This window comes from Podarcis melisellensis (assembly GCF_964234715.1).
Source record: "Podarcis melisellensis genome assembly, chromosome: 7".
Classification (NCBI taxonomy): domain Eukaryota; kingdom Metazoa; phylum Chordata; class Lepidosauria; order Squamata; family Lacertidae; genus Podarcis; species Podarcis melisellensis.
Genome location: NC_138539.1, coordinates 46,811,949 through 46,832,099, shown reverse-complemented (window position 1 = coordinate 46,832,099; position 20,151 = coordinate 46,811,949). Strand labels below are relative to the sequence as shown.

The following is a 20,151-nucleotide window of genomic DNA, read 5'->3' as shown; positions in this document are numbered from 1 at the left end:
GCCAACTCTTGAATTCAGGGGCACTTTAGAGCACACTGGATTGCAGCCACTGAACCCAACGCTGTGTGTTTCAGTAACAAGTTCAACTCCTTACAATGGGGTTGAAGCATGCAGAGGATTGCAGCCTAACAGCCCTGCTCTATGAATATTTTCCCTCCTCAAAATTCGTGGGATTTATTCTCTAATTGAGGCCTTTCTGCTTTACGCCCTTACTTGGGAGCCAGCCTCCAATGAACTCGGAGGACTTGATTCCCCACTCCGAGTGGCTGCACGTGCCTCGCACACTTTCCCCAGCCCCCTGCCAGAAACATCATCCGCATCCCCTCCTCCTCCTCCCCCCTTTCAACCAGCTACGTCGCCTACGTCAAGCGCTCCCCATTTCGCTCTCCGCATGTGGATGGTCTCCTTGTGTGTCTATTTCGGAGCACGTGTCTGTTTCGTCGCTGCCCGCTTTCCCCTCACGCTTCTCCCTCTCTCCCCTCCTGCCCGCAGTCCAAGAAAAGGCACCGGGGAAGAGCTCGGCGGAGATGCCCCCCTCGTCGTCGTCGTGGCGGCGGCGTCAGGGGGACGGAAATCCTCTTCGCGACCCCGAGAGAGAGGGGGAGCCGTCGCCTTCCCCCCTTGGGCAACGCAGCTCTTGAGGTAGCCTGAGGAAGCACGCGGGACGAGCGGGACGCCGCCCGCCGGGTTGTCGCCACAGCCTCTGTGTGAGTGAGTGTGTGTGTGTGTGTGTGTGTGGTGTTTCGGGGGGTGTCTTCCCGCTGTGGCCCCGAGTGGCTGAGCAGGAGAGAAGGGGGGGACACCTCCGCCTCTTCTCCTCCAATATTAGCATTGCCTGCACGGCGCTAAGGCTGCCCTGCCTGACTAATCTTGCTCTGCCTCTTCTTTCCTCGCAGCCCCGAGCGCACACAGCTACCTACAAAGGCACGTTACAGCGCCTTGACCAGAAGGCTGTGCTGCCGCCGCCGCCGCCGCTCCTCGCACGCACACGGATCGCACGCTGCCGCCGCGCTTTACACACATCCAAGGATTAGCCGCCGCCGCCGCCTCTCCTGCTTCTCCCTCGCATCCCTCCCACACGGTGTTTTGACTTCTGCCTTGTGTGCTTCTTGGCTCGCGTATCGACTGCCTGCCTGCCTGCGTGCTTCTCAGCGGGTAAGTGGGGAGGTAAAGGTTGAACTGGGGGGAAGGGAGGCCTGTGTGTGTGTGACAATGTCACTCTGAGGGGTGGTGGGCATCTTCCCGCTCCCACCAGCACGTCGCGCGCTGCCCGCCTCCCGAGCCTCGGGCTGCCTTTCCCTCACAGCTCTCCCCCTCAGCGGCTGCTGCTGCGGTTTCTCCTTTGGGAGAGGAGAGCGCGCTTTCTCTCCATTCCCGGCGCCCTTCGGCCGGCGCCGTTTGGTGCCTCTCTTCGCCTCCCCACGGCACCCACGAGCGCGGGGTGGGGAGCGGTCCTTGCGGCGCGGAAGGTGACTGCGCTGCTCTTCTGGGGTGGGTGTGTAGCGAGAGGAGCGCGAGGAAGAAAAGGGAGCCGGTCTCTTCTTCCTCTCCCCGCCACGCAAGCGCGCGCGCGGTCTCTCTCCCCGGCAATGCCTGTTGGGGCTTTTATTGATCAGGCTTGCTGGGGAGTCTTCCCTCAGGAAATTCTCCAAGGCCCCTCCCCCCCCCGCGCGCCGTTTTTGCGGCAGCGTTCAAAGGGTCGACGAAGCCTAGTTGGCCTTGTTGGGAAGGGGGGAGGGGAGCGCTGGTTTGTCAGGAGAACGAGGCGATGGAGTTTCCCGAAGTGCCTGCTTTTGTCCACACTGTGCGGAAGAGAAGCCCCTTCTCCTCCCCGGGTGGTTGGCGGCGTTTCTGCGAGGCTGAGCAGCTGCTCTCGCTGGTTGCTGCGTGTGGCTGAGGGGCTTCTCCGCGCGCTTGCGCCGGCGACTTCCAGCCGATTCCCTTGTCCTGTTACCTCGGTTAGGCGGAGGGCCCGTGTGGGGTCGTCAGGGCGCCTTCCGCCCGGGACTCCTGCTAGCAAGGGCTGCCAAGAAAGGCATGGCGTGCGTCCCGGCAGGCGCGGGGGGCTGCTCCTCTCAGCTTGGCGTGGGCTTCTGGCGAACTGTTGTTTGGGCTGCATTGTTTTGATTCCGGTTGCAGGGGACGCTCGCGCGCGCACGCTTTTCAGCAAAGCCCTTCTTGGGTGTGCTGTGAAAACCCTGACAAGGTCCATCCTGTGTCGAGTGAATGGCATAAATGGGGAGCTTGAAATCAAGCAGTGGCCCCTCATCGAGGCTTGTGGAGGCTATAACAAATTGCACTTTCATTTAGTGGAAGCGCAGCTGCTGGAGAAGCCTTTCAAGGCATAAGGGGGAGGAAATGAAGTCGGCATTCAGGGCACTGCACTGCTGTAATTTTCTCTCTCTCTTGAAAGGAATGGGAAATCTGAACAAGAATGATTGAAAAGAATGGGCAGCGTGTATTAACTGGTCCTGTTTCCTCTTGGTTTCCATAGCATTAGTCCGATCCAATGTTTATGAACTATTCATAATCAACAGTTTTACTTCTCCACTAAACCAGTAAAATGGCTTTTAATTTTTTGGGTTGTATGAAACTGGATGGGATTTGAGTGTGTAGATCAAAGCTTTTGGATTTGGCAGCTGTCTCTATGGTTATATGATTAATATAGCAAGATGGTGATAGAGAAATTGGCATAATTCCATTTTTAACTGTACAAAATTGGTTATCCACAAACAATCAGAAGCAAAGTACTAAGATACCCCAGGAAAGAAAATAGAACAGTTGGAGATCTCCTGCTCCCCTTTTTTGGGAATTGGATGCAGATTAGAAGAAATATGTGTAAATATTATTGTTGTATGTTACCTTACTACCAGAAGTTAATGAAATTTACTGTACTCCTTGGTGTTGACAGTAGGGGGATATTGATGTGATTTACATTATTAACTGTGCAGTAGGCAAAAAGTGAGAGTTTGCCTGGTGATTACTGGTAGCTCTTTTACTTGAGATCTGATTGACAGCATACGTCCAACTTGCACCTGGTTTATTTTTGGAGCTATCTGATTAGAATGTAAAAACTGCGGATTTGAGTAGTTGTAGACTAAGAAATAGGTCAGATTTTATTTCTAAAGTAAAAATCTTTAAATGACTCATTCACTACTTGGAAATATGTCCCATTTAACAAGATTGTGTGTGCAATCTTTTAGTAGCTTGACTAAGGATATTTTTATGTTGCACCCTATCATATTACTTATTATTTTCAAACAAGATGTGAAATACGATACTGTTGTAGAGTAACTTAATGTTGTTGCGAATTTCAACATACTTCAGTTCAGAATGTAGTTAAGTTTGGATAATAATGCTTCACTGGAATAACTGTTTATTGTTACAAAACTTTTAAGAATAGCTCTTATGTATTTGACGCTCAAACACCTTCAGAAATAGTTTTCCAATTTTCTGGAAGCATATTTATAAAACAACATACTGTACTTTTCCTTGTATAAGACTAGGGTTGTTTTTTTACTAAAATAATGTTTAAAGGGGGGGTAGTTTTATACACGGGGGCAATATCCCCCCATTTTCTTGAGTCCCCAAAAATAGGGGGCATCTTATACATGGGGGCATGTTATACATGGAAAAATACAGTAAGTGTTAATGAGTATTGATAAGAATTACTGTATTTTCTTTGCAAGATCTGCTTGCATGCTAATATTAAAATGTCCTCTTTGAGAAATGGTTGATCTTAATACATTTAGATGTGGATCTATCTGAGTTAGTTCAATAGTTTAGGAATGGCAAAATATGTACTGAGTAATAATTAATGGTAGTTTTCCCACCTTTAATACTTCAGTGTTCTCTTAAGTACTTCTGAAACAAGTCTTTTAAGACCTCTTATAATTATTAAAACGCACAACTTTCTTTACTAAAAAGGCTGAAAAATAATTTCTTTTATGATCATTCTGGATTTTATGTCGGTTGAACTTCCAAAGTAAATTACTAAACTCTTATTCCCATAATCTCCTCCATTTAAGATACTAAATATAGGATGGAGTCCAAACAACATACATGTAAACAATATGCTTGTGTAACGCTTGTTAAAAGGATGGTGTGAATGAATTCAGCCTGGATTAGTCATTATGTTACATAGAAATTCAGGCGATAATATAGTATGTTGACAATGTCAAAGCCGGCTTCTGTAATACTGAAGTTATTCTCCATGGTTTAAGGATAATGGTCTCTTAACATCTTGAATGAAGTTTCACATGAACTGTAATAGACAAACCTGATAATGTCAGAGGCTAACCTTAATGTCATTTTAAGATAAAGCCCAGGGCACTGGTCCATGAAAAATTGCACCTCCTTAGCTTCTGTAAATGAAGTCAATTTTGACTTTATTGTCTATGAAATTAGATAATGTTATTTTAAAAGGGATACATGGCACATGTTTCCTTTGTGGCCTAAGCTAATGAAATATGAAAAAGTGTCTCCATGACAAAGAGTGTTGGTTTCCGAATAATGTCCTATCCCAAGTCAAGAAGAAAATAATGTATAATTGGCTAGATAATATGCAGAGATTTTCCACTGTGGTTGTATGGTTTTTCTGAAGGTTGTTGAAGTGGATTACCCAGGCTCTGTTTCTTCTTTCCCTCTGTACAAGAGTAGTGTTTCATGGAGTCCATTCAAAAGTCTGTGGGCTAAAGCCATGATCATATGTAAATTGAAAGGCTTTGATTTGGTTCATTTATATTTTGCTTTGGGAAACAAAGTGGAGCCCTGTTCACTACTTCTTCTAGAGCAGGGGTTCCCAGTTGGTGGTCCGTGGTCCCTAGGGGGGTCTGCGTAACACACCCAGGGGGTCCATAGCACCATTCACGTAACATAAACTACCATAGAGGTATCAAAGTTTTCAAAAGTAGGGGGTCCCTACTTTGGTTTTTGAAAAACAAGGGGTCTGCAGTACTTAGTTAATTGGAAATCACTGTTCTAGAAGTCTTAAGTGTGTTTGTGTTGTGGATAAATTTATTTTAAAAGCTCTCTCTGTTAGGAACTATACCTAATCTCTTCTCCTTTTGGAAAAATCCATTGCTTCTTCTTTTGGTATTGTGTTTCCAAGAGAAGAGGACAGTTAATAATTGGTGCCTGAGTTTTCCTCTTCCTTTCCCCCCTGTTTGTGTCATAACTTTTAGATTGTAACCCTGTAGACAGGGACTGTTTGTTTTATCTGATCTGATCTGACCTGTTCTGGGAGCAGAGTACACTTACCATGGGCCTCTGAGGGCTATGTTGATTGGGGGCTCCTACCAGGGACCGGATGCTTTTTTTGATTAAGTTTATAACTTTATTCTGACAAGACTCCCTCTCTGAGCCTCAGACAAGCTCTTCATGAGCTGGTGGGCCACTCACCCTGATTCTGGACATGCACTACCCCTACCAATTCATAACCTCAGGGAAAGAGCTTCCCCTATGCACCTTTCAAAAATGAAAGGAGATGTATCCAGCATCTTGATGCCACAACATCCCCTTTGTTCTGGGTCTGTGGGCTTGAGCTACAATTTCCACCATCCTTCACAACAAATTCCAGTAGCTGGAAGGACGGGAGATTAGGTTCAAACCTGAAAACCAATTTTTTGAATGAACAGCCTACTGCTTGCCATTTCCAAAGTCATGTGTCTGATATATTCATTCTCCACCATACAACATAACTTACCGGTATATGCAAATAACTTCATGATATCCTGGTTCAAGTTTTATCTATTAGAGTGGGAGCATTTGCGCTTTGAGTGTGCTCCCTGTCTTCATGGTGCATAGAGAAGATAGTAATATTCTGCATGAAATTGTAATTGTTTAGATGGAAATAATCTCAAACTGGTGAATTGTCTAGCTGCTGATATGAAATACTTTAGTTTATCATTTAGAATTTCATTCTAAAAGTGTTCCTGCCGTTCCTATTCATGGAGGAGGCTTGCAAGGCCAGGCTCTTACTCTAGAACAGGAACGTCAACTACAAGGTCATTGTAATTAATTACAAATGGCTCTAGACAGTCTTTGTAACTGTATAGAACCATTGTGATCTGTAATTTTGGTGGGTCTTCTCCATTTAAATATGAAAAATGGAAGTAGGGAATGAAACACAGCGGTTAGATGAGTAACTTTGCCTGCAGTTTTTATAACATGAAGGCTATTTTCTCCTTATTTCTTTAACTTTGAGATATATCATGTCATTGATAACTCCAGCCACCTTTTCGCATATTAGCATTGTGTTGTCCAATATACTTTACATTTTTGGCTATTACCTATTTAAGCTAGACATGACCCAAAGTTTGCAGAGTTCTAATGTATTCAAAGGTGTGCCCAAGGAACTTCATGTGTGCCTTGGAGTTCCTGTATTTGTACTTGGGTCTCTTAGTAAGTCTAATTGACATGCCTTATTATTTTATAGAGGTAGCACCTAAAAAGTGGGGAATTGTGTGATTCCTCCACCCATCCAGCACTTCTTTCCTGATCAGGGAGTTGCAGGTGCTTGACTCTCTGGAAGAGAACCAACTGGGATGCTGTTGGTGGCATCTGCATTTTTGACATGTGAATAACCTTTTTGAAGTAAGTGGAGGGACAGGTGGCATAAGGAACGCAGGAGGTAGAATTAAGCAGAGTGGGATGGTTCCATCTGCCAGATAAAATTGTGGTGATTTATCAGTGAGTGTTTTGAGGAACAAGACACCTGAGCATCTGAAGAGACAACTGCTAAAAATATTTGGGAACTCCTGACTATGCCTTGTATTTCAATTCACCCTGGGTGGCAGACTCCATAAACCTACCAATAGAAATTTTTGCATCATTACAGTATATGATACTATTGTGATTCCTTTTGCCTCTTTGTAGCAGTTGTATAGCTGTTTGACAAAGCCAGAATTATAAATAGTAAATACAGCTATTGACAAAGAAATGTTTATAAAAAAAAGTATCCTACAGGTAGGTTTGTTTCTCATAACTGCAAATAACCATTTCATTATTTTGCAGGATGTGGTGTTTATGTATTTTAAAAATAAAATTGCTACAGTATAACCTTTTTGAAGCCAAGTATGATAAATACTTTCCCACTGCCAACAGAGCCTAATAATTTATAAATAATCTTTGGTATAAATGTAGATGTGATTCATTCTCTCTTTCATGATGCAGATTGGCTTCTATTTCTATGCAAAATTATTATGCAAAACTTTGACTGGATGCGTATTTTCCTTTTTTATGCAGAAGTGTTTATTGAGTGAATGAATGAACTGTATTTCTTTATGCAAAAGGACTATAGTGATATGACTGCAAGATAACATAAGCAGAAGCCTTATTTAATACATGGTCCCAGTTCAGAATTACAGGAGAGTCATCAAGTTGTACTTTAGAGGGGTGCCTGTTTAAAACCACATAATGGAGATTTCTTGCTCGTCTAATAGCCTTTATCTGTCTTCTAAAAGGTTTCATCCTTATGTTTGTGGATAAAAGTTGAATCTGCTTTACAGTGGTCATTGTGAATCTGGCTCTATCTATTGGTAGATGCTGTAGCCTAGAAAAATGCCAATCAGATACCAGATATATATGTAAAAAATGATTCAAAAGGTGGGCTATAGTTACATCAAAAGGCAAAGGTTGACAACAGCTTTCTTTTCTTGGTTCTCATTTGGGTTTGCTTCACCTGTTCCCTCCCCCACCCTTCACTTAATCTCTTGTCTCTTGTTGCCAAACCCATGGTGTTTTGTCTTTGGAAGTGAGTTTTTACCTTTGATTATTAGACTAAATACTGAAAAGTACTATGCATGTATGTAAAGATTTAATAGAGGTTAGGACAAGCTGATTTCAATGTCCATTTCATTTTGGGGTAAAAGTCAACTAGAGTCTCAAAATGTGAGTTTGGCATTAATAGTCCATTAGCTATGAATAATATATATTTTTACAATAAGCTGTCATTTTCTGCAAAATTCTATTTCTAAATTCTTTCTTGCTGCCTATTGGTCAACATTAAGCATGTGTGCATTATAGCATTTCTGTGAGTTTTTATGTGTCACATTATTTATCATCACTTTACGGTTTAATGTTTATCTTTTGCTTCATTTAACATCTTTACTACCTCTGACATCTGGCCCTTGTCATTTTATTATGTGACTTCTGTCTGCTGTGAAGAAAGCATCTCTGTTACCTAGATCCGAGAGAAGGGTAAAAACTGTAATGCTAACATTGAACAAAAGCAGAGAACACTGTTGAATTAATTTTAAATGTTTGTTGTTAAACAACTAATTAATTGATTCGTAAAAGTGTTATATAGAGGACATCTAATTCAGATAATTTTAATAAAATAACAAAGAAAAGCCTTTTAAAATAGAACCCTGCTGTTCATTTTGCCTGAATCCTGAGAAGTACACTCTTTGTTAATAGCAGTGTAATCACACATAAATAGACACATGAATGTATATGTTTCTGTATGTATAAAATTTGAAGAAGCAATAAGCATCCTATTTCAGGGAGTTACTTCAGTTAAAACATGGTTATTTTAAAATGCATTTTAATTTCTGAGATCTATTCATGCATAAATTTATAATCTTGTCAATCCTGTTTATCACCTAAACCAAACCCTCCAATGGTTGGAGTTTATCATTGTAGCAGCCAAGGAGGAAATAAAAATCACTATGGTGCTGATGGAAACAGTCCCTGTGACTATGACCCTACTGACAACAGCCTAGTTTAGATGTAATGCGAAACTAAGATTTCCTTTACAAGGATATGCTGTGGGAAGGCTGGTTCACATGTTTCCTCCTCTTCCCTCCTCCATCTGCAAGGAGATAAATTTTAAAGCATCTATTTGTGTCTCAAAATCAAATCATGGTTTCAGCTCCTGGTTTATATTAACTGTAGTCCCCCTCCCTCCGTGATATTCAGACATAATAGGAAACAGGGCTTTAGTCCAAAGTGCAAATAGATTCTTTAGATTCCACCCTTTCACATCTGAAACAATGAAAAGAAGATGCACACCAACCAAAGATTCACCATGGTGTATTCTCGTAACAGGACACCATGGTTTCCCATTACACCTGAATCTGGTCAGTAAGTGATAAGACAGTTCCCCTGGTAAAGTAAAACAGGCTAGGAATTCTGTGCTGGAAGATGTTGCTGTGAAATATATTAAGAAATCATAATATATGATAGTTTGGCCCTTGGGAAGAAAGGACAGAAATGTTGGAGCAAAATGCATAGCAATTATCTGGACGTAAGCTTCACTGAAGATAGTGGTACTTACATCTTAGCAAACATGCATAAGACTGCATTGCAAAGTGTATAAAATTATAGGACCACTAGCTATAGGTTTTAATAAACCAGTTAAATTGGGTGATAGACAGCAGGCACTTGAAGGCTTGAAAATGGTAGATGTCTCACCTATATTTGCTTTTACTCACTTCTTCATCCTAGGTAACTGGAACTCTGTTAAATTCAGTGGCAGGTCATGCTAACTAGAACTAAAGTATCATTTTCTTTTTAATACAGGGGTAGGGATTCCAGATACTGTTGCACTACAACTCTACCCATCCGTATTGATGGGAGTACAATCATAGAATCATAGAATTGCGGAGTTGGAAAGGACCCTGAGAGTCATCTAGCCCAATTCCTACAATGTAGGAATCTCAACTAAAGCATTAATGACAGGTGGCCATCCAACCTCTGCTTAAAAATCTCCAAGGAAGGAGATACATGGTTTTCAGCATCATGATATATCACCCGCTAAACATCACAATATGCTGGTCCATAACAATATCTGAAAAAAGGTTGGAGCTGTGTAAAACATTGACTGGCTTTATGGTTTTTCCTGCGTTGTGATTTTTGCTGGTGCCTGCTCTTGTGATTCTTGTGACCCCCTGCGTGTGTCATCAAGTGGTGAGGCACAGCTGCTTAGCAGGGGCAAACACAGGTGCATCAATCAAGAGTGGGAAGGATAAAAGGGAAGCAAGGCAGAAGCTCTGTATCTGCTCAGCTTTCTTCATTGATGGACCTTGGTTTGGCTGCTTCGGGAACTCTCCTGGACTATGACTTCAGGAGTGACCAAAGGTGTTCCAACCCAAGATATTCTGCAGAGGTGGGAAGCTGACCTTGCGTACTGACTTTGGACTTTGCTTGTTGTACTGGAGCCAGACTGGTATTTGATCATTTGGACTATCTGACTACTCTCTAGTGTTGTCCTTGGGTTGGATAGTGACTGTGTGCACTATCAGGACTTATCTCCAGATATGCCAGGGTGCAGGGCATTTTTCAAGGAAGCAGAGACCATGGTCCAAGAAGCCAAACCCTAACCCTTTCTGATGACATCAGCTGCTCAGCCAACTGTTTACTTCCCATATTTTCCTCTAACATAGGATTTTAATATGGCAAAAGAAAAAGTAATGCACTGATATATTAGACATGTAACTGATGGAATTCACTAATTTGAAGAGTTTGTCAAGTGAGAATAATAGACCTTCTATTTCTTCTAATATGTTGCTAATAAAGCCTAATAATTCACACAGTTGGGATGCTACATAGCAAATAGTAACAGTTGTTGTTCAGTATTACTACATCTATATAATACTGAGTTTGAAGCTTTTGTAAAGGATGTTGAGCTGCCATTTTGGTTTGTTTCCAAAATGGAAGCTACAGGTGTTATTACAGATAGAAACAAAATGAAGTAGTAGTACCTTCTTTTTGAGGTGGAAAAACTATTAATAACTGAGAATGGTATTTCAGAAATGCTGTTTGTTTATGAAAAGTTATGGGTGATTAAACTACACTCTTGCTGAGAGTAAATGGATTTTATGCTTCAGCAATTAATGCAAAGTAATTTAATTTGACAAGCACTAATGTGGACTTCAAAACCAACCCAAATTCAGTGTTTCCTTAATAACTTCAGTGGTTGCTTTGTTGTAATGATATCCCTATTATTAGTGGTGTTAATCTTTCCAGATGACTAAATTTTAAGTCTGCATTGCGCAGTTTACATCATACACATGACATTATTTGGTATGCATACATACATGTATTAACCATCTAAGTAATTGTTGTGCCTTAATCAGCTGAAATATGTATTTACTATCATTACAGACCAGTTCAATCTCTGAGCAGTATGGGATTCCAGCGCTCCAGGTGCTTACCCAGGGCCTGTGTTTCCTTTGGAAATGAGGCACAATGGAGATTGTGGTGTCTTCATGATATATGGTTTATTTATGCAGATATACAACTATGATGCAGGGTCAAAGCATCACACTCAAGAGGATCCTGACTCTCCCATTGCCACAGTCTCCTATTCAAACAGGCAACCAACACTGTGCTCAGCCCCCACTCCAGCTTGCTGCATTTAACAGACTGACACTTCCTCCCAGCACACCACAACCAACTCAAATTCCAAAACTGTGGAATTGTCTTCAGACTAACTCGTAGCTCCAGCAGAAAATCTGTCTTTCTGATGGCGTATCTTCCTGTCTTTGTTCTCTGCTGATGGCCCATCTCTCAAGTGATCTCCTCTGCACAGGAAGCTGAGCCCAGCTGTTAAGAGTCTGACTTCAGTTTAACTCTCTTAAGCATTTATTATATTTTTACCACATCCAGAAATTATGGGTGCCTTGTACCCACAAACTCATAACGCTGTTTTTGTGAATGACTATAGTTGAAATAAAAGAAATTCCTTCCAGTAGCACCTTAAAGACCAACTAAGTTAGTTCTTGGTATGAGCTTTCGTGTGCATGCACACTTCTTCAGATACACTGAAACAAGTTTCCAGACCCTTCTATAAGATACACTTCTGTTTCAGTGTATCTGAAGAAGTGTGCATGCACACGAAAGCTCATACCAAGAACTAACTTAGTTGGTCTTTAAGGTGCTACTGGAAGGAGTTTCTTTTGTTTTGACTATGGCAGACCAACACGGCTACCTATCTGTAACTGGAACTATAGTTGAAATAGTTTCTTTGCATCATTGCCGACTACAGCTTGAATTCACCCCACCCCCATCTACACTTAGGATTAAAGAACATGAATTCAACACAGATGACATTATCCTTTCAGGAGATGGTGGAATCACTACTTAAGTGCAATTGCCTCTTCAATGCCTTTATAGTACCTTTTTTGGACCCCAACTTTGGATCATTTTCTTCCTCCCCCCATACCTACCAGGCCTGGGCAAGCAAGTAAAAAAAGCTACAATATACCCAGCTTTTTGAACATGGGAGACAAGATGCCAGGCTGCATACTTTCTATGGCAGGCATGTCCAAAGTCCGTTTCGGGGGCCTAATATGGTTGGCCCTTTGGTCAGCCCTCATGGCCCTTCATCAAATCTGTCACTCTGTTTAAAAAGTTTGGACACCACTGTTCTATGGCCTCCTGATTCATTGAAATCTAGTAATTTTTCTCCCAGGGGCTTCCTTGCTTTCCGATCAACACTATTCCAATACTTCAGTTTGCTCACTTGAAGGTTCTGATAGGCTTTGGGGGCATGGCACTTGGCAGCAGGCTCAGACCTATTACAAAAGGTAGATGAGAGAGTGAAAAATAAATCCAGTTGAACAGTTACAGATGGATCAGCAGATCAGCAGTGACAAGGTGAACTGAATGGTGATGTCATAATCTTGTCAGCTGATGGAGTTATCAGTTTTTGCATTTAGACAAAATTTAAAGTACATTCTCTTAAACGACAGCAGTTACAATAATGATCTTTGCTCCTTTGTCTATTGAATATGGAGCAGAATACTGTTATTAGACTGATGCAGAAATTGAGAGTGGGAGAAGGCCCCATTTTCTGGCCTGCTAAGAGCTCTCCTTTAAGTGAAGTCATGTCACCAAAGTTTAAAATTATTTGGCTTGGAACCTTGATTATTCATAGTGCTTGGTTATTCATAGTGCTACAGTTTAAAATGTGGCCTCAATCTCGAAACGATTTCTTCTTTCCACTCGCTGAACTGGCTGCTGCTGCAGCAGACACTGTTGCAAGGGAAGAAAAGAGAGGGGCACAGACTCTAATCTTCCTCCTGTAGCATCTATTGCAGTTGGGAGGTAAGAGAACCTTTCAAAGGTGAGGTGGAGAATCCTGGGAGGCCAACAATTAGAAGTCTAATTAGAACTTCTGAGGGGGTAGGAAATATTTTTTCTGGGTTTCTGGCCACGTCACAAGTCAATGGTGGTTGCTGCTTGCTGCCCTTTGTGGGCAACAAGGAGGTTCAGGCAGGGGAAAGCCAGTATTTATGATCTGAAAATCCTGGCTGTGTTCCCCAGGGGGGAGCTCACTGCATCCCACTGTGCCGCGCAAGCCCATGTCTGCCAACTTGAAAGGTAGAGCAGGTGTGACCTGGGAGTGTGTCCCTGCCATGGATGAACCTCTATCTCTGGCATGATTTGTGGTTGGTTCCTCCATAATTTGGAAAATTGGCATTAATCAAGAGGTCTCCTGGACCAACATATGCTGATTGCAGGCAATCAGTCAGCTGCTGAAAAGACTGGGCTTGGTTCTTTGAAGGTACTGTATCTGAATGTTTTCTTTGAAGCTTGAGAACCCTTACAACAGCCAGGAAAGGAATGGGGAGGACAAGGTGTTTTCTTATGGTTTTCAAATGGTCTCCTTTCTTCTTGTCCTCCCCTGCAAAATGAAAGAGACGTGTGTAGCCACTGTTATGTTATTATGTTTGTTACTTGAGAAAAGAGGGGGCGGCTTTTAATTTATGCTCAACAAGGAATTTAACAGGGTTTTACTATGCCCCCCAACCGAGGCTGAATGGACTTTATTTAAAATTATTCCTGGACTGGACCAGGAGTGCTGATGGAGAAATGCAGTGGGGGGGGGGGAGAGAACTGCGGCCAAACAGGTGTGGTAAAGAGGCTGAATTTGAGAAAAGATCTTACTTTCAACTGTGTGCCGAGGAAGAACTCCAGAGTGGGATTTTTAGTGGGGGAGGTTGGATATGCACTCAGTGAGTTATTTGAGCTTGCATGCTAGTCTGTAAACAGTGGAAGAAATGGAATGCGACCTTGTACCATCCAGATAAACACTGCAAAGAATCGAACAATGGAAGATAGGAATTAACTCTCCCAACACACCAGGTCCGGAACAACAATGTATATGAAGGACTACACACCTTAAATAGAATATTTATTTAAAGATGTAACGGAGGTGCTGTTTGTAAGATGAAAAAGGCAGCCAGCTGGAAGAATGGTTTAACGGCAAGTAAAGGATGTCAAGTGGACTCTAAATAATAAATTGTGTGACTATGCAAGGAAATGATGGTGATCATATGTTTGGAACAGCAACTGAAAACCTGATTTTAAGAAATTGTATTAAATTAAATTTATTTGGTTTGATTTGTAATAATTTGGAAAAATAATAAAAATCATTTGAGTTGGGTGAAAAAAGGAAATATTTTTTCTGAGTGCTCTCTCTTGCTAGTAATGGTCAATCCCATCCACATTTGGCTTGGGGAATTTGCTTATCTTGAATCCTCTTGATACTCCTGGAAGGTTTTTTTTAAAAGAGCTCCCACGAACGTCATTAGTAGATAAAGAGTCCTAGAACATGGTTTTATCAATCCTGTTAATTTCCTCAAATGTCAGACTCATTCTTCTAAAAGCTTCATAGTTCTAAATGTCACATACTGTCTTCAAAATGTTTATTCTCACCGATTTCTTCCTTTTTTGTTGCCTCATGTGGCTTAGTTGTTTCAGCTTTGCAACATTGGGATACATGTTTTCTACCATTGGCATGTTCTGCTACTATATGCAGTATAGAAAAGAAGTGAAACAGTTGGGCATAGGTGCATGCTATATAGAGAGAGGCACAATATTTAGAATTGTATCCAACATCCAATGTACTTAGAGTAGAGCAGCTGAAATCAGTGGACATGCAAAACTTATACTCATTGATTTAATTGGGTGATATCTACTTGTTAGAAGTCATGTGGCTAACTTTCATGCAAGTCAAAACAAAAAAAATTCCTTCCAGTAGCACCTTAAAGACCAACTAAGTTAGTTCTTGGTATGAGCTTTCGTGTGCATGCACACTTCTTCAGATACACGCTGTATCTGAAGAAGTGTGCATGCACACGAAAGCTCATACCAAGAACTAACTTAGTTGGTCTTTAAGGTGCTACTGGAAGGAATTTTTTTTGTTTTGACTATGGCAGACCAACACGGCTACCTATCTGTTTCATGCAAGTATTCAGATGCACATAAAATAGCTCTTTGGACTGTGATTACCTGCCCTCCCACCCCAAAACTTGCTCTCCTAGCAGCACACTGAATATTGCTCATTATGAAATGGTTTTAAAGGCACTTGAACCTAAGCACAATAATGCAATTTAATTGTGACAGTAGCTGAATGAATTAGAGTAGCGCACATTTTGTTACAAAGGCTGTTATTTAAACATCAGCTCTAAATATGCAATTCCATATAAAACCATAAGTAAATAATTCAGTTATCTTAATCTCTAATTTTAACGACCCTTTCAGTTCCCTGGCTCTTATTAGAATAAACAGAAATTAATAATAATGAACAAGTGTTTTGAGCTGTTCTAGTTTATTATTATTTTTTTGCTGTGAAATTCTATACTCTTAGCGCTCTCTTCTGCTCTCAGATATGTATGCACCACTCCCAAAGAGCTTAATGATTACTGTTCTGGAGCAGCTGGGGGAAATTTGAAGCCACACTCTCAAATTCTGTTTTAATGGAAGTCTAATGATTTATGTGAAATAGCACCAAGAGAATAGATTCTAGTAGCAACAATGCCTAAAGCCTATTTTTAAATGAACTTGGTTTTGCTTTCATTAATATTTGTGTCCGAACATTTGGACTTCAGGAAGCTTTGGTATTTTGGAAATAGAAACCTAATATGGAACATAATTCCTGTATATTGGCGTTCTTGTTGCTATGTAACAAAAAAATATCTAGTCAGTATTTTGGGAAAGTGCGTTGGGAATGGAGGGTTTGTTGAGTGCACAATATTTTGAAAACTCATTATTATTATTATTATTATTAGTTTATTTCCTTCTAAACAAAAGGTCTCAAGGCAAAACAAACAATTAAAAATTATCAAAGCAACAAATGCATAAAGCTTTGTTCACATATCAGTATCAAATGATTGCTTACTGTGTGAATGAGCCACTGCAGATTAAAGAAAGAAAAATCATATACCCTTGCCAACTTTGCAGTTCTATGTTTCTAAGAAATACAGTGCAACAATACTTGGAATACTGTGTACAGTTTTGGTCACCTCATTTAAAAAAGGATTTCACACAGCTGGAAGAGGTTCAGAAAAGGGCAACCAAAATGATCAAAGGGATGGAGCAAATGAGGAAGGTTAAAATATTTATTATTATATTTAGTGTTCCTTGGTTTAGAGAAAAGGCAAGTAATGTAATGATAGAGGTGTATAAAACTATTCATGTTGTGGAGAAAGTGGATAGTGATCTCCCCTCACCCCTCATGTTACTAGAACTAGAGACATCCAATGAAACTGAACATTAGAAGTTTCAGGACAGAGAAAAGGAAGTACTGCTTCAGACAGCATATAGTTAAACTATAAAATTCACTCTCACCAGAGATAACAATGGCTACCAACTTGGGTGAATTAGACCAATGCATGAAGGACAAGTCTATCCATGGCTAAGAGCTACAAAACAATGGCTATGTTCTACCTCTACAGTTGGAGGCAGTATGCCTCTGAATGCCAGTCGTTGGGAGTCACAGGTGGGGAGAACACTGTGCAAACAGGATGCTGGGACTAGATGAGCCTTTGGCCTGATTCCGCAGGGTCTGCTTACGGTCTTTTTGTTGGAGGTTAGTTCGCACACTCAATCAAGTGAATACATGTATGTGTGAAATAGTATCTCTGATTCACACCCATCTCTGGTTAAAATCAAAGCTAGGTAAGACTTTATTCCCTACTTTGAAGGGGTGTATCTGTAAAAACTGCTGTTGGGGCACAAATTCCCACTCCCACTGCGAGACCATTTCCATGTGAGGATTACACACAAAAGATGTCCTTTTGCCTGTGAGATACAGTCTTTGAAATCATTCCCTATGAAAATGGATGAAGATAGTTGTTTTTCTCATTTTTCCATAGGAGCTGCATTCAAAGGCTGCAGCTGGGGGAAAATAAGCAAATCTGGATTAGTTCAGAAGTATGTTATTTCCTGATTCTTTAGGAATTATTCTTCAGTTTATTTCTCACCCAGTATGATGTTAGCCATGGGGCAGCTAAGAAGTTATAGTAGCCCTCTTTAGGTATTCTGATTCTGCGTCCTACAAATATGCAAGGCAACCACCACCACTCTTATCCCCCTTCATAAGTAGTAAGGCAAACTTATGAAGCAGAGGTCCTACTGGACTGGTGGGAAATCAGGTTTCTAAATGTGTTAAATACCTTTTTAAACATTATTAAATGTGTGTGGTCTTTTATATGTATATATGTTGAGGGCATTCTTGAGGACGGGAGGCTCTTCACATGTTCGAATTCCCAACTTGTAACGGGTGACAGGCAATAACTGTTTGCAGGGCTGAGCAGTGGTGCTTACTTGACCTCCTAATGCCAGTGTATCTGCAGCTTACTGAGAGGAAGAGGGGTAGGTTGTTCACTGGTAGAGTCAATTTGGTGCTCGCAATGGTGTGTTTATACAGCATTAACCTTGCTATTCCTCCCCACTCCCATTTCCATTAAGCTACAGTGTTGACAGTGATAGGATGTCAGGTAAGCACTGCTGCCCTGCCCTGCTGACTGCTACTGGTGACAGGTGTGTTGACAGAACCAGATCACGTGTCCTCATAGTCCCTTCCTCATGGGTTTGCTATACACAGAAACAGAATGCCCTAAGAGGGCTAGTGCTAGTCTAAGAGGGCTAGTGCTATTATTAATTTGTTAGTTTAATTTGGCCTCAGAATTTAGCTCTTTGGGAAGGCTGTTCATATACATGATTTACGTATAACATTAGTACTCCATAAGGACTGACAATGGCAGCTTGGGGAAGACTCCATTCTGCTGTTCTTGCTTAGAAGCAAGTTCTTAGTTGAGGACTTGTTTTGTTTTGTTTACTTTGATTCACAGCAGTGTTTTACTTGTAATAAGAAGAACTAACCCTGCAATCTCTTTGAGGAATGCTGACTTAAATGCTATCCAAGAGTGTATTTTGCCTATTAGCAGTGCAGAATTTGATATTAATGTATTCGTTAGAGACAAGTACCCAAAACACATCTACCTGGAAGCTAAGTAATATGGGACAGTCATGTTTCCACCCTAAGTGTTAAGTGCAAAGGGAGGCGTATATCACAAAGCAAGTCAAGTAGAAGTGGTACAGAAATGTAATAGATAATAACACACACTCATTCACTAATCATTTGGTATTATGAAAGACTACTCTCCATATTAACTCTTGTATGAATAATACAGCAGCAGTTCAGAAATGCTCTATGTTTGAATGAGGGGGTTATTTTTAGAGGCTTTTAAAGTTGTTTATTACCCGCATATGCTTTAATGGGGTCTCTAGAGGGTCTGTGGCCACAGATTCCCATTGTTTGTGGATAGAAAAATGTATTGGCAAAAGCTTTTCCCCCTTTTGTAGACTAATCACTAACTTCCAGTTTTTCTGACAGAAATCCTTCTTTTGAATAAAGCAGTCTTGCAACAGAACTCTCAATATGAGCTTCTTTGGGAGGAAAGGTGGGGTATAAATTTTATTAATAATACAGCTTCAGTGTAATTATGGATGTTGTAAGATGACATTAGTTCACATTCATGACCTATTAGCAGTTAAAACAGAAAACAGATGTAATCAGAGGAAAAGACAATCAAATGTAATCATGTATAACAACAACAACAAAATAATTTGATGTAGCTGAATGGAGCACATGTTCAGGAAAACTTAGTACTGTATTGTCTCCTAAGAAACCAAATGAAAGCAGTCTTGTCACATACTCCTGTGATCTCATTAAGTATCATTGTTCCAGATTGCTATATTGTTCACCTTTTGAGCATGTAAATAAAGTTGATATAAAATGGCTTGTCATATTGCTTTAGCTAGGAAATATTAAAATATGAGATGTTAGTATTCATGCAGTAGCATTCATTATACATTTTGCACTTAAAGAATAAAAATGTTCAAGTGGTACTTCTTATAAAGGTAAAGGGACCCCTGACCATTAGGTCCAGTTGTGACCGACTCTGGGGTTGCGGCGCTCATCTTGCTTCATTGGCCGAGGGAGCCGGCTTTTGTCTGCAGACAGCTTCCGGGTCATGTGACCAGCATGATTAAGCCGCTTCTGGTGAACCAGAGCAGCACACTGAAACGCTGTTTACCTTCCCACCTGTTTATCTACTTGCACTTTGACGTGCTTTCGAACTGCTAGGTTGGCAGGAGCAGGGACCGAGCGACAGGAGCTCACCCCGTTTCGGGGATTCGAACTGCTGACCTTCTGATCAGCAAGTCCTAGGCTATGTGGTTTAACCCACAGCGCCACCCGCATCCTTGGTACTTCTTATATTGGGCCTCAAATATTGAAGTGTTACTGAGGAAGGTCGCTCTCCAGTTATGTAAAATGTATGGGATAGGAGAGCAAGGGGGAAAGGCCAAAATGATGCTTTAAGTTCTTAAAATATTGCCCTAGTTGTGTCAAATTACTAATGTTTCCTGGTGCTATTTTTTTCCAGGGTCTTTTCCTGCTCTCATTCTAACAGCATATTATCTTGTCTGAAATTCATTACGTCTACTGAAATCTGTGGGTGGAAGAAGAAAAGTGCAAGCCATTCTTACAACAACATTGCTAGTCTTTCTTTCTTAGATACCCATTCTGTCTTCAGAGTTGTTGTCTAGCACGTAGCTGAAACTCACAGTTTTGAATGCATAAACCAAAATTTTATTACATATATAAATACTTTCCCTCCCTCTCCAAAATAGAAGAGTCTATAAGAGCAACTCCCAAATAAAACAACAAGTATAAAATGGCTTCTTGGCTGCATTTGGCTGAACTACACTCAACCTCCGTTTTAGGCATAACAAATATACACGCAAACCTGGAAGTGACCCATAAATGTCATAAAAGATGTCACTAAAAGGGTGGAACGGGGGCAGGATGAGGTGTTTCAGTTGCCCGCTATTTCACACGTGTGTGGTGACTCA

The 20,151-nt window shown here is 41.1% G+C and overlaps 1 protein-coding gene across 5 annotated transcripts in view; it reads left to right on the top strand.

Annotated features, from left to right (window-relative positions):
* The first annotated feature begins 364 nt into the window (after positions 1-364).
* Positions 365-20,151, top strand: part of DLGAP1 (DLG associated protein 1) — a 282,912-nt gene continuing 263,125 nt past the window's right edge. For 3 of the 5 annotated variants that reach the window (XM_081918049.1, XM_081918042.1, XM_081918041.1), the window contains exons 1-2: positions 365-642; positions 897-1,155. The gene's annotated coding sequence lies outside the window, so the exon portion shown is untranslated. Of the gene's footprint in view, positions 708-896; positions 1,156-1,339; positions 1,470-20,151 lie in introns of those variants that run through there. The other 2 variants (XM_081918045.1, XM_081918047.1) reach the window with 2 other exon arrangements.